At 41.8% G+C, this 24,988-nt stretch overlaps 1 long non-coding RNA gene across 1 annotated transcript; it reads left to right on the forward strand.

Annotated features, from left to right (window-relative positions):
- The first annotated feature begins 146 nt into the window (after positions 1-146).
- On the forward strand, positions 147-22,099 carry LOC123649008. Its single transcript, XR_006738865.1, has 3 exons — positions 147-187; positions 571-718; positions 21,869-22,099. It is a non-coding gene; the product is annotated as an uncharacterized LOC123649008 (long non-coding RNA).
- The last annotated feature ends 2,889 nt before the right edge of the window (positions 22,100-24,988 follow it).

The raw sequence follows: 24,988 nt of genomic DNA on the forward strand, positions 1-24,988 counted from the left end.
GCGGGAGGAGGGCCTCTTGGGGCCCTCCCGTTGATTGGCTGGGAGGGCGCTCTCCTCCCGCCAGTTGGGAGCTCGGGAAGGGGGCGGGAGCGCGGGAAGGGGGCGGGAGCGCGGGAAGGGGGCGGGAGCGGTGCGGGGCCAAAGCGCTTCGGGACGCTGGAAAGCAGTGCTTTCGGATGTCAGAGTGGTAAATAGAATAGAGTTTTTGTTTGCTTTCTGAAAGTTTTTTATTTCTTAAGGGCGTAGAGGAAGCACTGTACTGGAGCGTCATAGGAAAAACAAACACATAGACTTTGTAATTATATCTAGTCATGCAAATACTGTGGAAAAGACTAAAAATCCACAGTATCAACATATTTTATATGCTTGACATTTTATGTTCTTTACCATTCCAGGATTTTGACAAGTTAGGGTGTAAATCAATCTTCCTGTTCACCAAATATGAATGAAATAATATCGTGTGAAAGGGAGATAAAACGATGCCACATGAGTCTACAGTGCCAATGTTTCTACACACTTGGCTATGATCTTTTAAAAATGTGTTTGATGATTCTCTCCCTTATTCTCCAGTTCCCATTTAGCTGGCTGTGGGAAAGGAAGTCACCTGGAGTAATATCACTTGCAGATCTGAGAAACATAACGCAGAAGTTTGTTTCCTGACTGGTGTTGTGAAAGCTATTGGGTACGAGCTATTAGAAGGAATTCCTTAGTAAAAAAGGTAAGACTTTAAGTTTGACTTAGAGTCTGCATTAGTCGGGGTTCTCCAGAGAAACAGAATGAATAGGATGTGTATATATATCTACAGAAAGAGAGTTATGTTAAGGAATTGGCTCCTGTAATTGTGGAAGCTTGGCCAGTCCAAAATCTCACAGGGAAGGCCAGTGGGCTAGAGACTCAGGAAAGAGTTGTACTTTGAGTCCAAAGACAGTCTGTTGTAGAACCAGGGAGAGCCCAAGTTGCAAATAAAGTCCAGAGGTTGTCTGCTGGCTGAATTCCCCCTTGCTCAGGAAAGAGTCAACCTTTTGTTCTGTTCAGGCCATCAGCTGATTGGACGAAGTCCACACATAATTATTGCAGGGCAATCTGCTTTACTCCCAGTCCACCGATGTAAATGTAAATCTTATCTGAAAACTCTTTCACAGAAACATCCAGAATATTTGTTCAAATAACTGGGCACCATGGCCCAGCTAAGTTGATGTACAAATTTGTCATAGAGACCCTTTGGGATTTTCTACAGACAGGAAATCCTTTTAGATCTGTGCTGTCTAATATGATGACCATCATATTGGTAGCTTATCTCCAAAGTCAAAGGCTAAATTGGAAAAAAATTTTTCTTTATGAACTCAAGAAGCACTTAGGAAATACCTATCCTCTTTTAATATAAGTCTGCTTCCTCAGATGAAGTTCTCAGGAGGGCTAAGGAGCTGGTCACCACTCACCACATATTTATAGCTATTGTTCTGGTGTGTTAGTTTGCATTTCATATTAGTGGCCATGGTACTGTGTACAAGGGGATCTAGGTGAGTATACATCTAGACCCAGAGTCCTGCCTTTGGTCAAAGCATCAAGTATTTAAGGTGCTGCTACTTTTTGTTGTATGGCTAGGATTGTAGACTCTTTAAGCACAGTGGCTATGCACAATTTAAAATGCATTTGCATATATTTGAAAGTAAACCAGGCTAACCCTGGGTGAAATTGTGAAATAGGTAAAGGTTGCCTATTGGTGTTTTGGGCTTCATACCTCATCTTTGACCTCTCCCTTCTCAAAAGTTAAAGTCAGGTGCCTTGGAGGAAAAGTGAGTGCTGGAAGCATCTGCTGTGCTTGCTTTGTCCCAGGCCACTGAGGGACGAGCAGTCCAGAAAGCGGGTGGGCCGTGGAGTGTTTGGGATGGCTAAGCACACTGCGACGTGTGTGTGTGTGTGTGTGTGTGTGTGTGTGTGTGTGTGTGCGCTTACAAAGTAACCCTGAGTGGAGACTGAGAGGAAGATAGAGCTCCAGGATGGGAAGCACCTCCAGCCAGGTTGTCCCTTAGGAAAAAGGGGCCTGGCCCAGGAAAGTTGAACAAAAAAATAAAGACTACAAAAATGACAATCAACATCCAGCCTCACATTCAGCAGAATAAGCTTGTTTAACCATAGTGTCTTTTGTGTCATTTCCAGAAGGTGAACCATTTTAACCACAGGCTTATTTCTGTCCTAATCTTAAGATCCTGAGCTCAGGTTTTATAACCTGCTGACCTTTCCCTTCCACTCTCTTCTGTTCATTGCAGCCACCATATGACCCTGGGTGTTGGGAACTCCTGCTGTGCCCGTCACCTCTGGTCAGCCCTGTCTCTGGCCAGCTTTCCCTCTCTCCCTCAGCTCCATCCCGACTCTGGCCTCTGTGGAACGGTGATGTTTGCTCTGTCTTCGTGGTCTAGTCATTCACTGCCTCATGGTTTTGAGTTTCTGCTCTTTCAACTTTTACATCCCCCAAACCTGGAGTTGTCATTCTTTGCGTTTGAGAACAGCTGGATATATTACTACTTCTCTACATGTTGCTGGGATTGGGATGGGGGCAAGGGATGGGAGGGGAGAAAACTGGTGAGAGGGACAAAAGGGTAAAGCACAAGAAACATAGGCTATTGGGGCAGCAAATGCAAAATATTCATCTTTTAGTTACATGTGTAGAAGATTAAATTATAAAAGACTAACTTACACGCATTATTTATAGATACTAACACTAGAAGTATAGCAAAGGGGAAGAAAAAAACTTCAAAAATGTTTTTGATTTCTTATAAAATGATTAATTACATAAACACCAGATTGCTTATGCCCTTTTATATGTTATTTTTATTTTTTAAATTTTTAAAGTTTTATTTTTAATTGACAAATAATAATTGCATATATTTATGGGGTACGATGCGATGTTTTGATACAGGTATATGCTGTAGAATGATGAAATCAGGGTAATTAGCATAACCATCACCTCATCTATTTATCATTTATTTTATTTTGGGGGGCAGTGCAGGGGTTCTTGGAGGAGGGATTATTGGTTTTAGGGGAGAGCATGGAGAAGTCTTTCTGGAGTCTATAGGAGGGACTGAAGGGTTGAGAATGGGAGAGGGAAGGATCATTCAAAGGGGGTTGGTCTTAAGGATGGAGATTTTAAAAATTTTAGAGCTGAATTCAAGAATTTTGGGGCTGAGGCATGGGTTTGAAAGAACCAGGGCTAAAATTTGAAATGATGGGAATAGGGATTGGGGCTGACTCATAGGATTTGAGGGTTAACAGGGTAAGGGTCCTTAAATTTGGAACCAGATTTGTCTTATGGGGCTGGGGTGGGTTGGGGTGTGTTGGGAGGCTTGGGGGGGGGAATTTAGTAGGAGTTAACTCATCCTCCAGGGCTAGATTTGGAAACTCATGGGTCAATTTTAGGATATGAAGGCTCAGACCTAGAGTGAGGGGCCTAAAGGGTGAGACTTAGGGGTCCAGGGCTAAAGATTTGGGGAACTTAATTAAGCTCTTGTTCTCCCTCCCAATGGCAGCTATTACTAATTATTGTTACTTAAAGACCACTCAGTTCTAACTACTTCTTTATAACCACTGAACTCCATTCTGTGTCCAATGCAGATTCTTATTCCATCAGCTAGCCAAGAAGTTCATATTCTTTTGGAATTTTACACATTCCCATCTTTGGTTTAGGATGAGTTTTTTATGACCTTTTCTGACCAGCAAAGGAGGCAGCAATTGTCTCTTGGTCCTTTGAGTTCTCCCTGAAAATAATGACTGAGAGGCCTCTCCTGACGCTGCAGGCGTCTGTCCCGGTCTTCAGTTCCCAGAGGACCCTAAGCTCTTGTTCCCCCTCCCATCCCAGGCCCAAGTTTGGAAACTTTGAGCTGACCTTTGAGTTGGAGGTTAAGAGGTCAAAAAAGGAAACCTGGGAGGGAAAATGGCCTAGTTGTGGAGAAGGTCCTGGAATCACAGAGCAGCAGGAAAAGTCTGTGGGTTGGAGAAGACTCAGGATCTGAGGCTGGAGGGAGCCACGATCACTGCTGGAAAGGAGGGACAGGAGTCAGGAAGTAAAACACGCCTCTCTCTCCCAAAAAACTCTTATGCCCTTTAATTGGTAGGTAGCCTTTTACCATAAAACCCACGTATGTCACTCAGTATCTGTCTTTATCTCTGTAGGTTTTATTTGGCTAATACAAAATTGTTAATATACACTTATGCTTCTTTGTTTTTTGCTTATCTGTTCCAAACTTAAGAAATTAAAGAATATTGCCTTATGTGTCTCTGTGCTAAGTCTGGAGCTGTTCTGTTAAATACTAGTGGGGAAGAAAGCTTGAAGGAACTGAATGGTATTTGGAAAATAAACAGCTAGGTTGAAAAAAGAGTGGAAGGTTAAAGAGAGCTGAAAAGAAGGAAGAATAAATGAGGTGGGAGGGTCCTCTGGGAACTGAAGACCGGGACAGACGCCTGCAGCGTCAGGAGAGGCCTCTCAGTCATTATTTTCAGGGAGGACTCAAAGGACCAAGAGACAATTGCTGCCTCCTTTGCTGGTCAGAAAAGGTCATAAAAAACTCATCCTAAACCAAAGATGGGAATGTGTAAAATTCCAAAAGAATATGAACTTCTTGGCTAGCTGATGGAATAAGAATCTGCATTGGACACAGAATGGAGTTCAGTGGTTATAAAGAAGTAGTTAGAACTGAGTGGTCTTTAAGTAACAATAATTAGTAATAGCTGCCATTTTTAAGAGCTTATAATGTGTCAGGCACTGTTTTGAGATCTTTATCTGCATCTTTTCGTTTAATTCACTTAGTTGCCCAAAGAGATGGCTCACAAAGATGAAGTAACTTGCCCAAGGTTAACTGGCCCAGCCAGGAAGAAATAGAGCTGGGAGTTGACCCAGGCAGGTTGACCCTAGAGGCTGATGCCCTTAAGCACTATGCTGTACAGCATTGCTAGGAAAATTTGGGTCTGTATCTTTTCTATGTGTGCTCAATGGAGTGCTCCCAGAACTTTGTCACAGATGATTGTCAAACTATAATAGTAAAATGTACACGTATTAGATGACATAAGTGATCTGAAAAAGTTAAAGATAAAATGGATCTCATGGCAGAGCTGTGCAAAAATCCAATGGGGTAAATTAGGGCATAATAACTGAATATGAAAGATATTTCTAAACTGGTAAGTGTATTAATAAATCTGTATCAAGAATATCCCAACAGGCTGGGTGAAGTGCCTAGCATCTGTAATCCCAGCTACTTGGGAGGATGAGGTGGGAGGATGGCTTGAGGCCAGGAGTTCGATTCCAGCCTGGGCAACACAGTGAGACCCCCCCCAAAAATATTTTTAAAAAATTGGCTGCCAGCCATGATGGCGAGGACCTGTAGTCCCAGCTACTTGGGAGGCTGAGTCCACGATTGTGCCACTGCACTCCAGCCTGGGTGACAGAGCAAGACCTCATCTCTAAATTAAAAATAAAGAATATCCCAACAGAATGGTGGCTGGCCTAAAGTCCAGAAAAAGGAGCACTCTAAAAAAGAAAATGGCTGTGTTTTTTCCTGCCCTGCCCTAGGAGGAGTATGGCAGAGACTGGTTTTTCACCTAACCAATTTCCTCTTCTTGGGCACACAGCTATACTACATTTCCCAGTCTACCTTGGAGTTTGGTGTCCATGTGACTGAATTCTCTCTAATGGACAGGAGATGATGTGAGATACTTCTATGCCTGGTTTGTAGAGAATCTTACACAGATTTGCCCCCGGGCTTTTAGCATGAGCCTGATGTAGAGAAGCAAGTGCTTTTGGAAGCCAAGAAGAAAAACAACTGCAAATTAATTTTAAGATGCCCTTGATTGTAGGCTATAACCCAATTTCTGAAATTTTAAATGCTGTGAATCTTAATCACATATGTTAATGAGGGTAGTCTGATCATTGGGGAGGTACATATCCATTGTCAGTGGTATACTGGCATTCGGTTTATATCTTGAGCTCTTGTTGGTTTGGTTAGAATGCCTCAGTCCTGAAGAGTTTGATCAGTACAGGGCACAGGGCCACTAGAATGTTAGCTCAGTTTTGTCTGCTTTGTTCTCTGCTGTTTGCCCAGCACCTGGAAAACCTCTCGCACATGAACAAACATTGATTGGATGAATGAACACAAAGTTGGAGACTGGTGGTGGCTCCATGAGGCCTTCCCTGACAAGACAGCCAATTCCCCTCAGCTCAGCCATGGGAAGGCTTTCAGGTGGTGGCAAGAAACTCAATGAACCTGACATTGTATGTTAGCAGTTAATAGCATTGTTGGGGGCTATGATACTTTTGTAAAAAACTGGAAGAAAAACTATATAATCAAGGACGAAGTTCTGTTGTATAGGTAAGTGACAGTTGAAAAAAGATCAGAGAAAAGAGAAATGAAAATAGAGCAGAAAAATCTGGGACTGCTTTGTGGTATAATAATTTATTAACCACTTTCAGTGTGTCAAGGACTATTCTAATTTCTTTATATGTTTACACAGATTGTGGTAGATGGCATTAATGGTCCCAATCTTTGTCGCTCTTTGGAGCCATGCCCTTTGCCACAAGACTTTGTAGTTCCTCCCATGAGTAAGGTAAAGCATGTTTTCCAGCTCCTTCACTTTGGATTTGGCCTTGCGACTTGCTTTGGTCAATGGAATATTAGTAGGTAATGTGTTGGGGTGTCCCTAAGACCACCCCCAGGTTCAACGATTCTCTGGTAGGACTCACAAGACTCAGCAAATAGTTGTACTCAGGGTTATGATTCATTACAGAGAAAGGATTCCAAGCAAAAGCGACAAAGAGAAAGAGGCATGGGGCAAAGTACAGAGGGAACCAGGTTCAAGCTTCCAAGAGTCCTCTCCCTGGGCAGTCGCACAGGGCATGCTTAACTTTCCCAGCAATGAGCTGTGACAACAAGTGTGAAATGTCACAGGGAATAGTACAGAAAAATTAGTATCAGTAGGACCCCAAGCAGTAGGGTGGAAGCCACTTGCAGTTATCCCCATTATGGGTCCTGGCCTTAGCCAGTTAAAACAAGTCCCATTAACCATAAAGGCCTATTTTAGAAAGCCAGGTGGTTTCCTTCTTAAGTTTCTGTATGAACCTTTTGTTCCTGGCCTGAGGTGTCAATTCAGGCACAGCACAACTCTGGCCAGTAAGCTGCAGCTTTCCAGGGCTGGCAGTGCCATGACAGTCAGGGCATGTCTCCGAGAAGTACTGTCCCAGCTGGAGCATGTGGTACCTCCGGAAACTCAGAAATTACAATTGTTAGGACATCCCCAGCAGGACGTGCCTGGGCCAGGTGGTGCGGGTTGACACCATCCCAGTGGGGCCTCCTACCGTGGGTTCTCATTCTGGTCCAAATAATTTTGTTCAGGCCTCGGTTATAGAGAGACTTTCGGAGACAGTCAGTTCCTAACAGCTCTGCTTGTCAGTGACATCATTCTATTTGCCTCACAAGTGTGGGCGACATTTGTAGGTGTTCTGTGTAGACAGCCAGGGGCTGGGGCTGTCCAGCTGTCCGTGCTGTCCCCACGTGGCCTCAGCTCAAAAGCCAGTTTGAACTGAAAGTACCCACAGCAGCTTGGAAAGTCAGCATGGAAGCTTTCCCTCACGAACAGGGGAAAGATTCTAGAAACAGTTCTAAAAGCAAAGATCGTTAACATCCTCCCTCCCCCTACCTCTCCCTGTATCTTCCCAGGTGCCAGGGTTTTGTTTTGTCATCCTTGTTACAAAATCAGTATTTATTAATAGTAATAATTATTTTACATTTTTTTCTAATCACTTTTTTTCCTTATCAGACCTTTGTCTGAAAGATTATGTGCAAGGGGACAAAAGAAGTTTCACAGAAAAACATTTTTATAGCACTTAACCAGAGAGTCATATCATGTTCAGGAATCGGTCACGACAGAATCCTGAATTTTCAAAAAGTTTCCAAATGAGTTTACACAACCTCCCACTTTTTTTGTCCTGATCATTTATCTAGTGAGCAGCTTAGAAAGATCAATCGCATTCTGGGTACAGCTGCATTTAATAATCAAACTCCCTCCTACAAACTGCCTCACCAGGAGAAAGGTGAGGGAAGTAGAGTCAGGCTATCAATCCATTGTAGCAAACTGCAACTAATCCAGAAAGTCAACAGAACTAAGCCACAGAGAGGATGGCAAGTGTGACCTGTCAGGAGTGGTGGAGCGGTCACAGTTGCTGTGATGTGGCCTCCCCAGCGTGCAGCTTTTGGCAGCAGTCGCAAGCTGGGAATGCAGTCGGCCTATCTGTCAGAAATGTAGAATTGAGCAGCTCCATTTCAGATGGTCCCATCAGAAAGTAAAGCCTGTTCCAGGAGCATCTATATGTGACCCAGCTGGTCTAGCCAGCATACGTGATATTTTCATAGTTTATGTCCCCACAGAGGAGTGTCCCCAAACTGCATTGGTCCCCAAGTTGAAGTTCTATTCATTGAACCTATGCCTGCTTTTAGTTCAGCACAGCTAGTCCTGAAGCTGTAACAGTTTAACAGACAGTATCAGCTTTTAGCTTAAAGTCCAAGGAATCAGGATCTATGAATTCAAGATTTCCAAAAAAGCAGAAGCTTTTCTTTGGGAGCAGCAAAGGTGAGGCACTGGAGGGCCAGACAGCAGTGTTCCAAGTCCAAGTGACAAGCAAGGCTTTCCTAAGTCCTGTTTATCATGTCGGTTCAAACTGACCCTCTAAAAAATATGCACGTTAGGCGAGAAATTCATCAGCTTCTCTCCAAGTCAGACACCTGATTTCAGGAGTGTTCCTTAGCAAACTAAAAACTGGCCTTTAAAATTCTAAAAGTATATCTCTATCTGGAGATTACTTCTCTTTTCACGTTGTCTCCCTTTTTCCTGATGCTACCATGGCAAAAGTCGGAGTAAAAATCATCAGTTGTGGAGACTATTTCTGTTTTTAATATAGACATATCTTGGAGATACTGCGGGATACGTTCTAGGCTACTGCAATAAAGTGAGTCTTGCAAAGTTTTGGGTTTCCCAGGGCATATACAATTGGGCTTACACTATACTGTACTCAAAGTGTGCCATAGCATTATGTCTTAAAAAATGTACATATGTTAATTTAAAAATATATTATCGCTAAAAAATGCTAATAATCCTTTGAGCTTTTAGAAAGTTGTCATCTTTTGGAGGGTCTTGCCTCAATGTTGATGGCTGCTGACTGATCAGGGTGGTGGCTGTGAAGGTTGGGGTGGCTGTGGCAATACCTGAACATAAGACAGCAATGAAGTTTGCTGCATTGACTGACTCTTTCCTTCATGAAAGGTTGCTCTGTAGCATGTGACGCTGTTTGATAGGTGTTTCCCCACAGTAGAACTTCTTTCAGAACTGGAGTCAATCCTTTCAAACCCTGCTGCTGCTTTATCAACTAACTTTATGTAATATTCTAAATCCTTTGTTGTCACTTCAACAGTGTTCACAGCATCTTCACCAGGAGTAGATGCCATATCAAGAAACCACTTTCTTTGCTCATCCATAGTAAGTGACGCCTCATTCATTCAAGTTTTATCACGAGATTGCAACAATTCAGTCACATCTTCAGACTTCACTTCTAATTCTAGCTCTCTTGCTATTTCTGCCACGTCTGCAGTTACTGTCTGCCCTGAAGTCTTGAACTCAAAATCATCCACAAGGGTTGAAATCAACTTATTTCAAACTCCTGTTAAGGTTGACATTTTGACCTCCTCTCATGAATCACAAATGTTCTGAATAACGTCTAGAATGGTGAATCCTTTCCAGAAAGTTTTCAATTGACTTTGCCCAGACCCATCAGAGGAATCACTATCTATGGAAGCTATAGCCTTATGAAATGTGTTTCTTTTTCTTTTTTTTTTGGAGACAGAGTCTTGCTCTGTCGCCTGGGCTAGAGTGCCATGGCGTCAGCCTAGCTCACAGCAATCTCAAACTCCTTGGCTCAAGCACTCGTCCCACCTCAGCCTCCTAGAGTGCTAGGATTATAGGCATGAGCCACCCTGCCAGGCTTGAAATGTGTTTCTTAAATAATGAGACTTGCAAGTCAAAATTACTCCTTGATCCATGAGCTGCAGAATAGATGTTGTGTTAGCAGGCATGAGAACAACATTCATCTCCTTATATATCACCATCAGAGCTCTTGGGTGACCAGTGCTTTGTGCATGAAAAGTAATATTTTGAAAAGAATATTTTTTTTCCTGAGTAGTAGGTCTCAACAGTGGGCTTCAGATATTTAGTAAACCATGCTGTAAACGGATGTACTATCATCCAGACTTTGTTGTTCTAATTAATAGAGCACAGGCAGAGTCCATTTAGTGTAATTCTTAAGGGCCCTAGTATCTTTGGAATGATTAATGAGCATTGACTTCAACTAAAAGTCACCAGCTGCATTAGCCCTAGCAAGAGAGTCAGCCTGTCCTTTGAAGCTTTGAAGCTAACCTTGACTTCTCCTTTCTAGCTATAAAAGTCCTAGATGGCATCCTCCAGTAGAAGAAGGCTATTTCATTTGCACTGAAAATCTATTGTTGATCATAGCCACCTCCATCAATGCTCTTAGTTAGATCTTCTGGATAAGCTGCTGCAGCTTCTCCATCAGCACTTGCTGCTTCACCTTGATCTTCGTGTTACGGAGACAGCTTATTTCCTTAAACTTCATGAGCCAACCTCTGCTAGCTTCAAAGTTTTCTTCTGTAGCTTCTTCACCTCCTTCAACCTTCACAGAATTGAAGAGAGTTAGGGCCTTGCTCTGGAATAAGCTTTGGCTTAAGGGAATGTTGTGGCTACTTTGATCTTCTATCCAGACCACTCAAACTTTCTCCATACCAGCAATAAAGCTGTTTTGCTTTCTTATTTGTCTGTTCACTGGAGTAGCATTTTTAATTTCCTTGAAGAACCTTTCCTTTGCATTCACAAGTTGGCTAACTGTTTGGTGCAAAAGGCCTAGCTGCCAGCCTATCTTGGCTTTCAACATGCCTTCCTCACTAAGTGTAATCATTTCTACCTTTTCATTTAAAGTGAGAGATGGGTGACTAGTCCTTTCACTTGAACACTTAGAGGCCACTGTATAGTTATTAACTGGCTTAATTTCAATATTATTATGTTTCTAAGGAAAGGGAGGGAGAGAGAGCAGGGCATGACCAGTGAGTAGAGCAGTCAGAACAATTACGATAGTAATATCAAAGATCACTGATCACAGATCATTATAACAGATAAAATAATCACAAAAAAGTTTCAGATATTGCAGGAATTGCCAAAATGTGATATAGGGACATGAAGTGAGCATAAGCTATTGGAAAAATGGTACCTTTAGACTTGCTTGATGCAGGGTTATCATAAACCTTCAATTTGTAAACAAACAAACAAAAAAAACCCCCCAAAACAGTATCTGCAAAGCTCAATAAAACGAGATATGCCTGTACTCAAAGAGTTTACATACTAATCCACCCACTGGGGCAAAAAGCAAGAACATTTTGTGTCATTAACACTTTTTCTTTGCATGGCAGGAAGGTCGTGGAGGGCTGGGGTAAATGAGGGGGTGTTTCAGCTTCTGTTTGTCTCTCCACAGGCAGGGCCTTTCCTAGGTTTTCTCTTTAACTACCCAGTGACAAACACAATTTACCTCTGTGATGTAGTTTTTTGGGTCTAGTCTAGGGGTTGAAAACTATGGCCCGTGGGCCTAAATTTCACAGGCAAGTTTTTGTAACGTTTCATTGGAATACAGTCACACTCATCTGTTTAGGTGTTATCCATAGCAGCTTTCCCACTACAATGGTAGAGATGAGTGGTTGCAACAGAGACCCTATGGCCTGCAAAGCCTAAAACATTTACTGTCTGGATCTTTACAGAAAAACTTTGCCCACGCCTAGTCTAGTCTATGAGAGAAATGTGCATTTCATCTAATAACATGATCTTTAAGTCTACTTCTTGCAAAGCGATAATTCTGGCCTAATTGTGCTAAAGTATTCTCCTCTGCTTGGCCTGGTTCCTTTGTTATGGAGGGTCCCACATAAATTGACAAGGCCTCTGGCTGAGCCACCTGGTTAAAAGGCATCATGGTCACCTGTTTTTTCTCTAATCCTCAAGATTTTCCCCTGAGAGGAAAAGTGGGGGCTTAAGTTCAGCCTGCCACACCTGCAGTCTCTGGTTAATTTTTTGGTGTGTGACTCATGGCTGTTAGCAGAAATGTATTAGTATGTGTTCAAAACAATGTGGAAGATTTTTCAAACTACTAGAGGGGAAAGTGTTAATGCACATTCATACACAGATCAGGATTTTGAGAAGTGCTCAAAGAGAAATTACACATGATTACCATCAGTAGTTGCACTTGGATGTATGTTTTCCAACTAGATCCATATTTTAAAAATATTTTAATATTAATACCAACGAATTTGACATGTGTTAGGGAGAGAACATTGGAATCATAGAGATGAATGCAATTTGCAGAGAACATACTTCCTTATTCTTGACGTGCCAAGTTTAAGAGTTTTTCTTGTGATGACCATCAGATACAATACATGATGTCTGCAGTAGACATATGTTGTTTCTCCACTGTTTCTTCATTTGGTGAATTTCCTCTCTTTTATTTCTTGTGGTCTTGTTGGGCACGTGGCTAGGACAGATCCATAACTGTACCCTATTTCTCTGGTTGTGATTATGGATCCAGGAAAGGAATGTGATGCAAGCTGCACCCTTCCTTTTCTTGCCTGCTTTGGTTGCTGGCGCTCTCACTTTCTTCTTTACCTTCCTAAGGAATCTGCTTTACCCCAGAATGATGCCAAGTTCTAATTTGCACTGGATAATTGGAAAAGACTATAAAATTTATTTAAAATGTCACTTAAACTTTAAAATTGTTTTGTATTTTATAATTGGAATAGATTATATTTTCCATAACAATATTGCTCATCCCACATACTCCTCTGTAATGTGGCTTGCCACTCCCCATCAAGAGGTGGAGTCTAATGCTCTTTTCTTTAATATGGGCTGGTCCTAGTGCCTAGCTTGACTAGTAGAATGTGGCAGAAGGAACAAAAAATAAGTTTGATAAATTTTCATACCCATGTAACCAGTACCCAGATCAAGAAGCCTCCATTGTGTCTCAAACAACTAACCCCTGCCCAGAGACCTCTATTTTTACTTAATTTTGCTAGTTAGTGAATTTGATATAAAAGGAATCTTTTGTGTCTGGCTTCTTCTGCTCAACTTTATGTTCGTGAGATTCATTCATGTTGTGTGTGGCTATACTGGTCTAATCTCATGGAGTGTTCCATTGTCTGAATACACCATGATTTATTCATCCAATCTACTGTTGCTCACTTTCCAGTTTGGGGCTATTATGAATAGTGCTGCTATAAACATTCTTGTCTGTCTTTTGGTAAACCTATTGTATACATTGCTTTTGTATATATAACAGGGATGAAAATGCATACATTTCTCCCTAGTTGATACCGCCAAACAGTTTTCCAAAGAGGTTATATGAATTCAAATTCCCGCTGGTGCTGTGTTAGAATTTTAGCTCATCCTTGCCTGTGTGTGATGCCTGTGTTTTCTTCTTAGCCATTCAGTAATTGAGTCCTTTTATTTCAAAGCAGCATTTAATTTCAAATTGTTGAAAGACTAATAATCAGGTAAATATCAGAATCAATAGATGCCATTCTTTGAGAGGTAGCAAAAGTCCATAATTTTGAGAACTTTTTAAAGAAAATGTTTCTATAGTACATGTTAATTACCATGTGTAAATATTTTTCTACATTATTTTATAAATGCATGTATCATTGCAATGTGCATATTTTGGGAGTACAGGCTTACTTTAGACCATAAAACTACTGATATGAACTGAGTGGCTCCAAATTAAGAGGGTTCTAAAATTTAGACATAGCATCAGTTAGCACTTCATGCTGTGGCAGCAGAAATAACTACTTAAATTTCCCAGGCCTCACCAGTTTGTACATAAAGTCACAATAACCATTGTTTATAAGATAATATTTCTTTGATTCTTCCTCTATCTATGTGAAACTGTAGTCCCTCTCTCCTTCTCCTAGTAGTTCAGTGAGTCCTTAAGGATGGCCTCCTATGTACTCTGAGATACAAGAGCAAGGCACCCACTGTCTTCCAACTCTCCTGTGCTCGCTTGCTGGGCTCTTGTCTTAGGTCACTGCACCAGCCTGCCCACTGACGTCCCACTCAACTGCCACACCAACTACACCTTTTCTGTCTTTTTGAAATTGCTGACACAGGATTTGGTAACTCTTGCATCTTCAAGATCCTGCAGGAGTTTTAACGTAACAGCTCTTTTTAGTTTCACCTGCTTTTTAGACCCATGGATCCTAGGCCAGAGGATGTTTGGCATGGCCAACACTGGGAGGTACTAAGAATCTTCCCTCCCCTCTGGGCTTGTCTTGATGTCACTGAACTCAATTTGTGTACTTTGACTTTCTCTTCTGTTAGGGTGTGTTACTTCCCAGGAGTCCCCTGGCCTCTCCTGTAAACAATCCGACCAAGATTACCTCACCCTCTGCCGGCTGTGTCCAGGCCTGGTTGAGTCCTGAGTGCTTGGTCTCAAGCTAAGGATGACCTGGTTTATGACCATTGTACCGGCGTAGTTATTAACAGCTCTCCCTTTTGCTCTCGAAAGGGTCCTGGTTAGGAAAGAGTTCCAGAAGTAAAACACATTCCAGAACCAACAACACATTTTAGAATAGTCAAGAAGTATACGATGTAGAGAAGGATTCTGAGCACAGAAGGCTGGGGTTGGCATTGCAGTGACCTGCCTGCTGGCAGCCCCTGTTTTTCCTCGCGGCCACTGGTTGGCAGCTACTTGGCTCCATCTACAGGCTTGGCTCTGCTCTGGTCCAAGACAATTTATTCCTTTCACCGGAGAGATGGAAAGAGCTGGAGTAGGATGCTCTGAAACTCAGCTGGAGGCTAATAACTGTGGTGGTGGGACCTCCCAGCATATCCTGTGCCTGTTTGCCTAACCTGGCTTTGGCTGTGTTCCCGAGACAGTTTTCTGTTTCATTAGTTTCTTAGTTCTGAATGGGGCCCTAATTATCTCTTGTCATTGCCTCCAGGACCTGGGCTCTGGCTCCTCTGCTCAGTCACAGGTTCTACTGTCCATTGCAGCTCTCTCCACCTGGCCTGCCTTACCCTGTTGCCTGCCCCACCCCAATCAGTGCACTTTGCCCTTTGGAAGCCACGTTTTAACCTCTTGTTGCACTTGCACATGGGGTCTCCACCAGGGAGGCAAGGTGCTCTAGCAGAAAGGGCAGGGGCTCTGAAGTCAAAAGACCCGTATTCAAGTCCTACTTTTGCAGTTTGCTGTGTGACCTTGGACAAATCACCTAAGCACCTCACCTAAATTACAGTCCCTTCATCTGTAGCACGTGGAACGATATTGCCACTTGAAAATTAATGAATTGACTTCTGAACTCAGAAAGAATTTCCTAGTGAGTTTATTCAGGATAAATGGGTTATCTAGGACTGGGTGCATCTTTGGGAAAATCAGATTTCTGAATTTGAGGAACTAAGGCTGATGCTGGGAGAATCAGCCTGGTACAGTTGACTTGATTTCCCACCTTCATTTTAGGGGGAAGTTCTGTCAGCTCCTGCAGCTGGGCTGCTCACCTATCCAATTGCTCTAAGCTCAGAGAGGTCTTGAATCAGACAGCTTCTCACAGAGGAGTGTAACTAGCATCTTTTCCCCATCTTATCTCATTGGTTTTGGGCAAAGGGGTAGAGAAATTTGCCAGGAATGGAGAAAGGTCTGATACTCTTAAAAGTAATAGTTCACTTTAAATATAATCTAAAACAGGGAGAAAGAGCATTATTTTCATCACTTTATGCTGAAGTGAGTTCAGAATGAATTGGGAACCTGTATGTTATAAGCATCCATATAAATGACCTAAAATATAAAACAGATAGTAGTTCTGTTCTTCCTGGAATTGGAGATGGCAGGAGAGAAAAGCAGATTTCAGTAAACATCTCCCTCCTGTGCAGAAATCCCCAGTCTGGGACTCAGATCTGATTAAATGAGTCAGGCTTACATTTATTACCGTATATTACAAACATTTTTCAGCATTCAGAAGTGACTGGTGTCTCCATGGATTTGGCCAGTTCCTGGCAATTATGCACTTGGCTGCTAGTACAAACCAATGTGCCAAATTTCTGGAATGACGATCCATGTCTGAGCGGCTTTCAGTCTGGGAAGGATGTTGTCCAAACACCATGTTCTTTCCCAAGGTGGCCAAATCCTGGTTACAGTTCTGTCCTTTAAATCTATTCATCCTGAAACTTGACCAGAAAGGATATGGCCCCATCCTTTTGCCCCTTTCAGCTTCCGCAGCAAGCACCTGGGGGAACTTGCCTTGATTTCACAGAGTCTGTCTGCTGCTTAGTCCAGAAGTTGTTTTCGTGCCTAGTCCCTTAATCAGAAAATCACATTCTGAACATAATCTGTCAGATGGATTATTAGAAAACACTAATTCTTCAGAGACTGTTAAGTCTGGAAGCCTGGCGAAACCCCAACTGAGCAATGGCATTTTTTCCCCCCTGAAATGTCTTTCCAGTTCTATCTATTTGCATGAGTATTAGCCAACCTGTCCAAATTGCAGCTCGTTCACACTTGTTTGTGCCTCAGCCCTTTATTGGGAAGAGAATCTGTCTCTTGGTACATGCTGTATGGCAGTAGGTACTGGTAAAACAGAAGACTTTTTAGCAACGTTAGTAAGGACTGTCTTGGTATACAGTTGGCCCTCTGTCTCTGCGGGTTCCACATCCATGGATTCAACCAAGCCAGTATTGAAAATACAGTATTCATGGGATGCAAAACCGGCCTATAAAGAGGATCGACTTTTTGCGTAGGCAGATTCCACAGGGCAGGCTTGAGGACTTAAGCCTTCTCAGATTTTGATATCCGCAGGGGATCCCAGAACCACTCCCCTATAGATACCAAGGGCTGACTGTGTATGGAGAGGACTAGAATATGTGTTCTGTAACTGCTGTCCCCATTCCCTGGGGCATGGACCCATCTGGTCATTGCCTGTGGCCTGTTAGGAACTCGGCCACACAGCAGGACGTGAGTGAAGTTTCATCTGTATTTAGAGCTGCTCCCCATCACTCCCATCACCCTGCCTAAGCTCCGCCTCCTGTCAGACCAGCAGCAATATTAGATTCTCATAGGAGCAGGAACCCTACTGTAAACTGCACATGCAGGGATCTAGGTTGTGCGCTTCTTATGAGAATCTAATGCCTGATGATCTGAGGTGGAGCTGAGATGGTGATGCTAGCACTGGGGAGTGGCTGCAAATACAGATTATCATTAGCAGAGAGGTATGACTGTGCTTGAATCATCCCCAAACCATTCCCCCAACCGCTCCCCAATCCGTAGGAAATTTGTCTTCCCTGAAATGGTCCCCGGTGCCAAAAAGGTTGAGGACCACTTCTCTCTAAGGAAGGGATTTTGTTTTGTTAACTACTATTTGTTGAATGCATAAATAAATGTATAATTATAAGCCTACCCTCTTCCTAATTGCATAGGAAATACTATCTTGTCTATTTCCTATTCCCTTTTATTTGTCTCACTTTTTTATTCAATTCAGACAGAGGGCAGTCAAAAGAATTTCTCTATGAAAAAAGGCAAATGGAAAGTAAAGATGGCCACCTTGCCTGGGACCTTGTGTGTGCTTGTCAGTCTTGTCACTTACCCCTGCCCATCTTCTGCCCATGGTCTTCCTCATTCTCCTCAAGAAGTATCCCCATTGCCTGCTTTCTTAGCTGGTGGCCTTTTGTCTGCACCTATGGTACTATGTGGCCATGACAACACTTGCCTCTTTTCCTCTAGTCCAAATGAGGCATCTCTTCTATAAGGCAGACCCCTTCTCTTTTGCAGAATCTTGCAGGATCAGTTATTCCTGTCTTTTTTACCTTTTCTTACTATTAGGTTTTCAGAGTCCTTAGAAAAGCTCAGGTCTCTGAATATTAAAACAAACAAACAAACACAAAAGCAAGCAAAACAACTATCCTCCCAACTAAAAAACCAGCCCTGTATCACTTTTATGTTCACAGCCCAGTTTTTCAATAGAAAGATATGCATTCAAAGACTCTACTTTCTCACTTCTTTTTTATCCTTTGTAAAATTAAACAAGAAAAAAAAAAGATTCTTCAGAAGGAAAATACAAAATTGGAAGATCAGAACTATGTTTCCCCTTTAAGAATAAAACCAGATTTGTTTTTCTTCCTTGCTAGCTAGATTTCTTAGGATAAGAACATAAATCCCAAATCAGATTGTATTTTGTCATCACGGAATTTTCTGTTGGTGAAATCTCTTGACAACAAAGGAGAAAAACACAAGAACAATCTTTTATTGTAAGATTTGTTTATAATCCAAGAGGAAATATACATTTGGGCCCATTTTACTCCCCTCATGCTGGAGTTTGTTTTAAAGTTGATGGACTATTTAGGTGAAAAGAAATGATAGTTCCCAAATTGAACCAGTTGATGGAAATGAATCAGCAGGAAGTTTTCTAATATTTCTTAAGGTGCATTATTGAAAAAGGTATGAAAAATGCCATGTATATAGTGTATCTGGTTAAAGGGAATAATTCTAAATGCTCTCTTCCTCCTGTGGTAGAGGGTTTTATAAAGGAATTTCTTTTTTTTTTTCCCTTTTTGATTTTTTTCTTTTTCTTATTTTTTAACATGTATAGCATAATACACCCAATATAAAGGAATTTCTGATTTCCCCCTGAATCCTAGATATGACACACTGTCTTTCACTGGATTCAGTGTTATCTTCCATACCAAACAGTCTCAGAACTCTAGCCTCTTCCTCTGGCATTCTTCCAACATACTTGGTGAAGGCCACCTCCTGGTGGCACCTTCCTGTCGCATCCAGTAGACATCTCCCGGGACCTCTCTGAGGTAACTGATTCTGATGACTGATCCCTTCTTGAACTTTCCTCCTCGCTCCATTCTCCAGAAGTAGTCTGCCCTAACCCTTTCTCAGATTCCTCATCTGTCTGTCCCTTCAGCTCAGTGCTCCTTCTGCTCCTTCCCTTGGCTCTCTTCTAACTCCACACACTCTCCTTTGGCTATCCTGTTGTTGTTGGTTTCAATTGCCAACAAGCTGGTGAATTCCTAACCTCCACTTCTGGCTTTTACCTGTCTTCCAAGTTCCAGACCCATGTCTATAACTGTCTCCCACCGTGATGGTCCTCAGCAGTAAAACAACATGTACAAGGCTGGAATTATTGTCTCTTTCGTAAACTTGCTTTTCCTCTAAATCATGGTAGCCTGAGAGTCATCCTAGCTCTTCCCCACCATTCATGGTCCATATTTAGTTGGTGACTGTGGATTGCCTTTTCATCTTTTTCATGCCCTCTGTTTTAGCCCCTTCCCTCCCTTCTCATGGTCACTGCCCCAGTTCAATCCTTATTATTTCTCACTCTTTGAGTTTTCCACCTGCCTACTTGTTTCTCCAATGCATTTTCCATGTGAATATTTCGATGATGTCAGAGGGATCATTTTGAGATGAAAATCTGATCTTTTGACTTTCCTATTGAATACCCTTTACAAGCTCCCCACAGCCCAGAGAACAGAGTTCAAACCTTTAACACAGCATTAAAGAATGATTGTTAATTTTTCCCCCTTCCTAAACTATGCGTCTTAGCTTTCATACAGATCTCAGACTCAAAGGTCTACAGTGGAGGATACAGTGGGCACCAGGCAGGACTGTTGTGAACTGGAGAGTTCATAACCCTATTTAAAGGAGGCAGCCACTGCTATAGACTGAATGCTTGTTTCTCCCAAAAATTCATATGTTGAAATTCTAACCCCCAATCTGATGGTATTAGGAGATGGGGGCTTTGGGAGTTGATTAGGTCATAAGGGTGGAGCCCTCATGAATGGGATTAGTGCTGTTATGAAAGAGATCCTAGAGAGCCCCTTTAACTCTTACACCATGTGAGGCACAACAAGACAGCCCTCTATGAACCAGGAAGTGGGCCTCCACCAGATACTGAATCTACCAATGCCTTGATCTTGTACTTTCCAGCCTCCAGAACTGTGAGAAATAAATATTTGTTGTTTAAGCCACCAGTCTATGGTATTTTTGCTTCTGCACAGCAAAGGAAAAAATCAACAGAGTAAAGAGACAACCTACAAAATGAGATAAAATATTTCTAAACTATGCATCTAATAAGGGTATAATATCTAAAATACATAGAAACTCAAAGAACTCAGTAGCAAGAAAACAAATAACTCAGTCAGTAAATGAGCAAAGGACCTGAATAAACATTTCTCAGAGGATGACGTACAAATAGCCAACAGGTATATGAAAAAATGCACAACGTCACTAATCAGCATGGAAATGCAAATTAAAACCATAATGAGACATCACCTCATATCTGTTAAAATGGCTATCACCAAAAAAAGGAAAGATAACAAGTTTTGGTGAGGATGTGGAGAAAAGGGAACCCTCTTGCACTGTTGGTGGAAGTGTAAATTAGTACAGCCATTATGGAAAACAGTATGGAGGTTCCTCAAAAAATTAAAAATAGAACTACCATATGATCCAGCAATCTCACTATTGAGTATATATTTAAGGAAAATGAAATTAGTATATTGAAGAGACATCTGTATTCTCATGTTTTTTTTAGCATTATTCACAATAGCCAAGATATGGAATCCACCTAAGTGTCCATCAGTGAATGACTGGATAAAGAAAATGTGGTATAGATACACAATGGAATACTCTTCAGCAATAAAAGAGAAGGAAATCTGTCATTTGCAACAACATGGATGAAACTAGAAGACATTATGTTAAGTGAAATAAGCCAGGCAGAAAAAGATAAATACTGGATGATCTCGCTCATATGTGGAATCTAGAAATGTTGATCTCAGAGGTAGAGAGTAGAATGGTGGTTGCCAGGGGCTGGGGTGGTTGGAGGTGGGGGAGTGTTGGAGAGATGTTGGTCAAAGGTTACAAATTTCAGTCAGATAGGAGGAATAATAAGTTCAAGAGATCTATTGTATAACATGGTTTCTATAGTTAACAATATGTTGTATTCTTGAAAAATGCTGAGACATAAAGTGTTCTTACCACAAAACTGTTAACTATGTGAGGTGATACATATGTTAATTAGCTAGAGGTAGTCATTCCACAACGTATATATACTTAAAAAATATATTGTATATGGTGAATACATACAATTTTATATCAATTAAAAAATATTAAAAAGACTCCCATCTTAAGTTCCTTCTCTCTGAAGCATTTCCTGACAGTCCTTTACTCCACTCACTTTAAGGAGCACCAACTCTTTCCTTTGCACTAAGAGATTCTGTGGAGTTTTTGTGACATTATTTCTTTCCATGATGCAGTCTCTAGACTGTAAGTTCTAGGAGGACAGGTTCCATGTCTTAATTATCCACGTATCTTCTGGACCTAGCACAATGATTGCCACATAGTAAGCACTCAGTAAATATTTGTTGAATGAATAAACTAGGCAGCAGTTAGTTGCCAAGATGTACCCTTAATTTCTATTAAAAAATTGCCAACATGATATTTTATAGTTGAAAACTTAATATCATTTCAAGATTCCTATTGACGCCTCTTTTGGAGACATCCTAGTATGCAAACCCTAGTGGGGTTCCCTCCTCTTGAATCTGGGTGGCCTTGTGACTTGGTTTTTGACCAGTAGAAAGAGGTGGAAATGATACTGTGTAACTTCTGAAGCTGGGTCATAAGAGGTCTTACAGCTTCTGCCCAAGTCCTTGGGAATGTTTGCTCTTAGGACACTCCGTCTGGGATCCCAACTGACTGTGCTGTGTGGAGCTCCAGTCACATGCTGTGTGGATGTCCATGCAGGTCACATGGTGTGCTTCCCCAGACCTCTGCTGGACTCTCGGCCAACAGCTGACACCAACTGCCATCACAGGAGTGAGGTGTGATGAACATTCAGCCCAAATGAGCCTGCAGATTGAAACCCGATCCACTATTTTGCTGCAACTGCATGACATCCCCAAATGAGAACCATCCAGCTGAGCCCATTCAACCTACAGAACTGTGGGAGATAATAATAAAATATGTTTTAAGTCATTATGTTTTGGAGTGGTTTGTTAAGCTGCAGTGGACTGCCAGAACACCTTTAAAATGAATAAAATATGCTGGAAATTAGTAAGTCAAGGATAGTTTGAACTGTCTTGCTACAAATGGCCTTGGAATTCTGTGCTACATCATTTCACAAATAACCTACTTGACCTCATACTTCAATGATTGTTTTTAAATGTACAGTTTCCTTTATTTAGAGTGTTGGTAAAGATATATTTACATATTTATCTTAAAAAATCTTACTTCTCTAACACGTCCATACACATCAAACCCTTACATAGTGAACAACATGATGATGAAATATGACAGTATAAATTCCATCCTGTTGTAGCCAGTAAATTTTTCATTTCATTAGAATGAAATTGCAAAAATATTTTTTGTGATCCTTTCTATATAGCAATCATTCTCTAGTAAAATAATCTATGGTAGGTTTTAGTCAGTAGTATTTATTTTGCATTTATCTCTTGGATGATTCTCCTTTACCCTTCATTTTAAAATTAAACTATAATTTACAAACAGTGAAATCATGCTTTTTTGTATGTAGTTTCTTAAGTTTTGACAAAGTAAATAGCTATGTAACCCCCACCACAATCAAGATATAGAACAATTCCATCACCTCCCCAAATTTCCCTGTGCTCTTTTGCAGTAATGTCTCCCTTCACCCAGCAACCACTGATTAAAAAAATTATATTGAAGTAGAATTCATATAACATAAAATTAACTATTTTAAAGGGAACAATTCTCATGTATTTAGTACATTAACAATGTTGTGCAACCACCATCTCTATCTGGTTTGAAAACATTTCAATTACTCCAAAGTAAAATTCCTGACAGTTTTCTCCTCTCTTCCCCAATCCCCCAGTGCCTGGCAACCACCAATTTGCATTCTGTCTCTATGGATTTATCTATTCTGGATATTTCATACAAATGAATTCATACAATGTGTGACCTTTTTGTCTGGCTTCATTCACTTAGCATAGCGTTTTAAGATTCATGTATCAGGCCGGGCGCGGTGGCTCACGCCTGTAATCCTAGCACTCTGGGAAGCCGAGGCGGGTGGATCGCTTGAGGTCAGGAGTTCGAGACCAGCCTGAGCAAGAGCGAGACCCTGTCTCTACTAAAAATAGAAAGAAATTATCTGGCCAACTAAAATATATATAGAAAAAATTAGCCGGGCATGGTGGCGCATGCCTGTAGTCCCAGCTACTCGGGAGGCTGAGGCAGTAGGATTGCTTAAGCCCAGGAGTTTGAGGTTGCTGTGAGCTAGGCTGACGCCATGGCACTCACTCTAGCCAGGGCAACAAAGTGACACTCTATCTCAAAAAAAAAAAAAAAAAAAAGAAAGATTCATGTATCAGTACTTCATTTCTTTTTACAGCTGAAAAATATTCTATTGTGTTATATGACCTGTGTTTTTCTTTGTCCCTATAGTTTTGCCTTTGCAAGCACGTCTTATAAATTAAATTATGTCATCTATAGGCTTTTGACTCCAGTGAAATGCTTTGATCTTTGCTTTCAGAGTGTGTGGGTACCTTCAAATGTCCCTGTCACTTATAAACTTTTTCTCTTGGTTCTGTGGTTCCATGAGATTTTTGGCATCATAACTGACGTGTACCCTCCTCCTCTGTTTTGTGCAATTTCCTCATTTTTACATTGAGGCCTTGCCCTGAGCCCGAACACTCACCATTAGTCACCATTACTTAAAGGAAAGGTTGTTGGTGTGAAATCAGTGAACACAAGTGTCTGATTCTTCTCCTTAAATTCAAAAGCCATTTTATGGGTATAAGCAAGATTTGTGAAGCGTATTTAAGGAGTCAGGTTAGTTTTTTCCCCCATGAGCCACAGAAGAGAAGAGAAAAACTGGGCTGGAGAGATGAGATAGAGGCAGAAGCCAGTGGTCCTAGAGAGAGCAGCATCTTTCACCTCCCACCCCCTTCCTGGAGAGCAGTGTTGGGGAGGGGGATCATGCTGGGACATATGGGGATACGAGGGCAGAGGGGGCTTGTGCATATGTCCAGGACAGGCTCTGAGAAAGTACACCAGACCCCAGAGCTTCCCTACTGCACTGGTGGGCTGTCCCCCTACAAGTGTAGACAAGAACACAGTCCACCTGATTTCCTGGCTGAATGTGCCTCCGGAGAGCAGACTCAATGTCATGTCACTCCGGAGGGGCTTGGAAATTAGCCAAGAGGAAGTGCCATCTCAGGTGAACCTGAAGGGTCTCTTGGGGAGAGCATGTATGGGGACCAGTTGTGCCAGCATCAGCACCCTGGCACATGCTGGCTGGAGGGTCATCAGACAGGAGGACCAACCAGGTGGAACATCTCAGCAGATGCCAGTGTAGGGCAGGTGACAGCAGCAAGGGAAGAAAGGCCATTTTCTGGTGTCACAATGCTGCACAAGCCCTCAGGAGCTTAGAAACCACCTTGGGAAAAGGAGGGAGAGGAGGAACTCCTGAACTGATTTGAGACTTGAAATGGCTAAATGTAGCTGGAATTAGCTGGGTTTGTCACCTCTGCCAGAAGGTGGAATTGGAACTCAAAATAGAGATTAGGAGTGGCAGATGACTCGCCTCTCTGTGCCTCAGTCTTTTCATCTGGCAAACAGGGAGGCAGTCAGAGTAGCTCCCTGTAAAGAGGGAGGCAGTCATGGTAGCTCCCTTGGAAGGTTATCCCGAGGGTAAAATGAGTGAATGTGTTCACAGCATTTAGGATGGTGCCTGGCACACAGCAAGCACTCAGTAAATGTTAGCGCTCATTGTCTGCAGGACACATGCTTACATACATATCACAAGCAAACAAACTGAAATATAAAAAGTGATAGAAAAATAAAGACATTGCTTGAAAAGCTTATCTGTTGTAGTTCCCTGGCATTGTA

Source organism: Lemur catta, chromosome 1, assembly GCF_020740605.2.
Source record: "Lemur catta isolate mLemCat1 chromosome 1, mLemCat1.pri, whole genome shotgun sequence".
Taxonomy (NCBI): Eukaryota; Metazoa; Chordata; class Mammalia; order Primates; family Lemuridae; genus Lemur; species Lemur catta.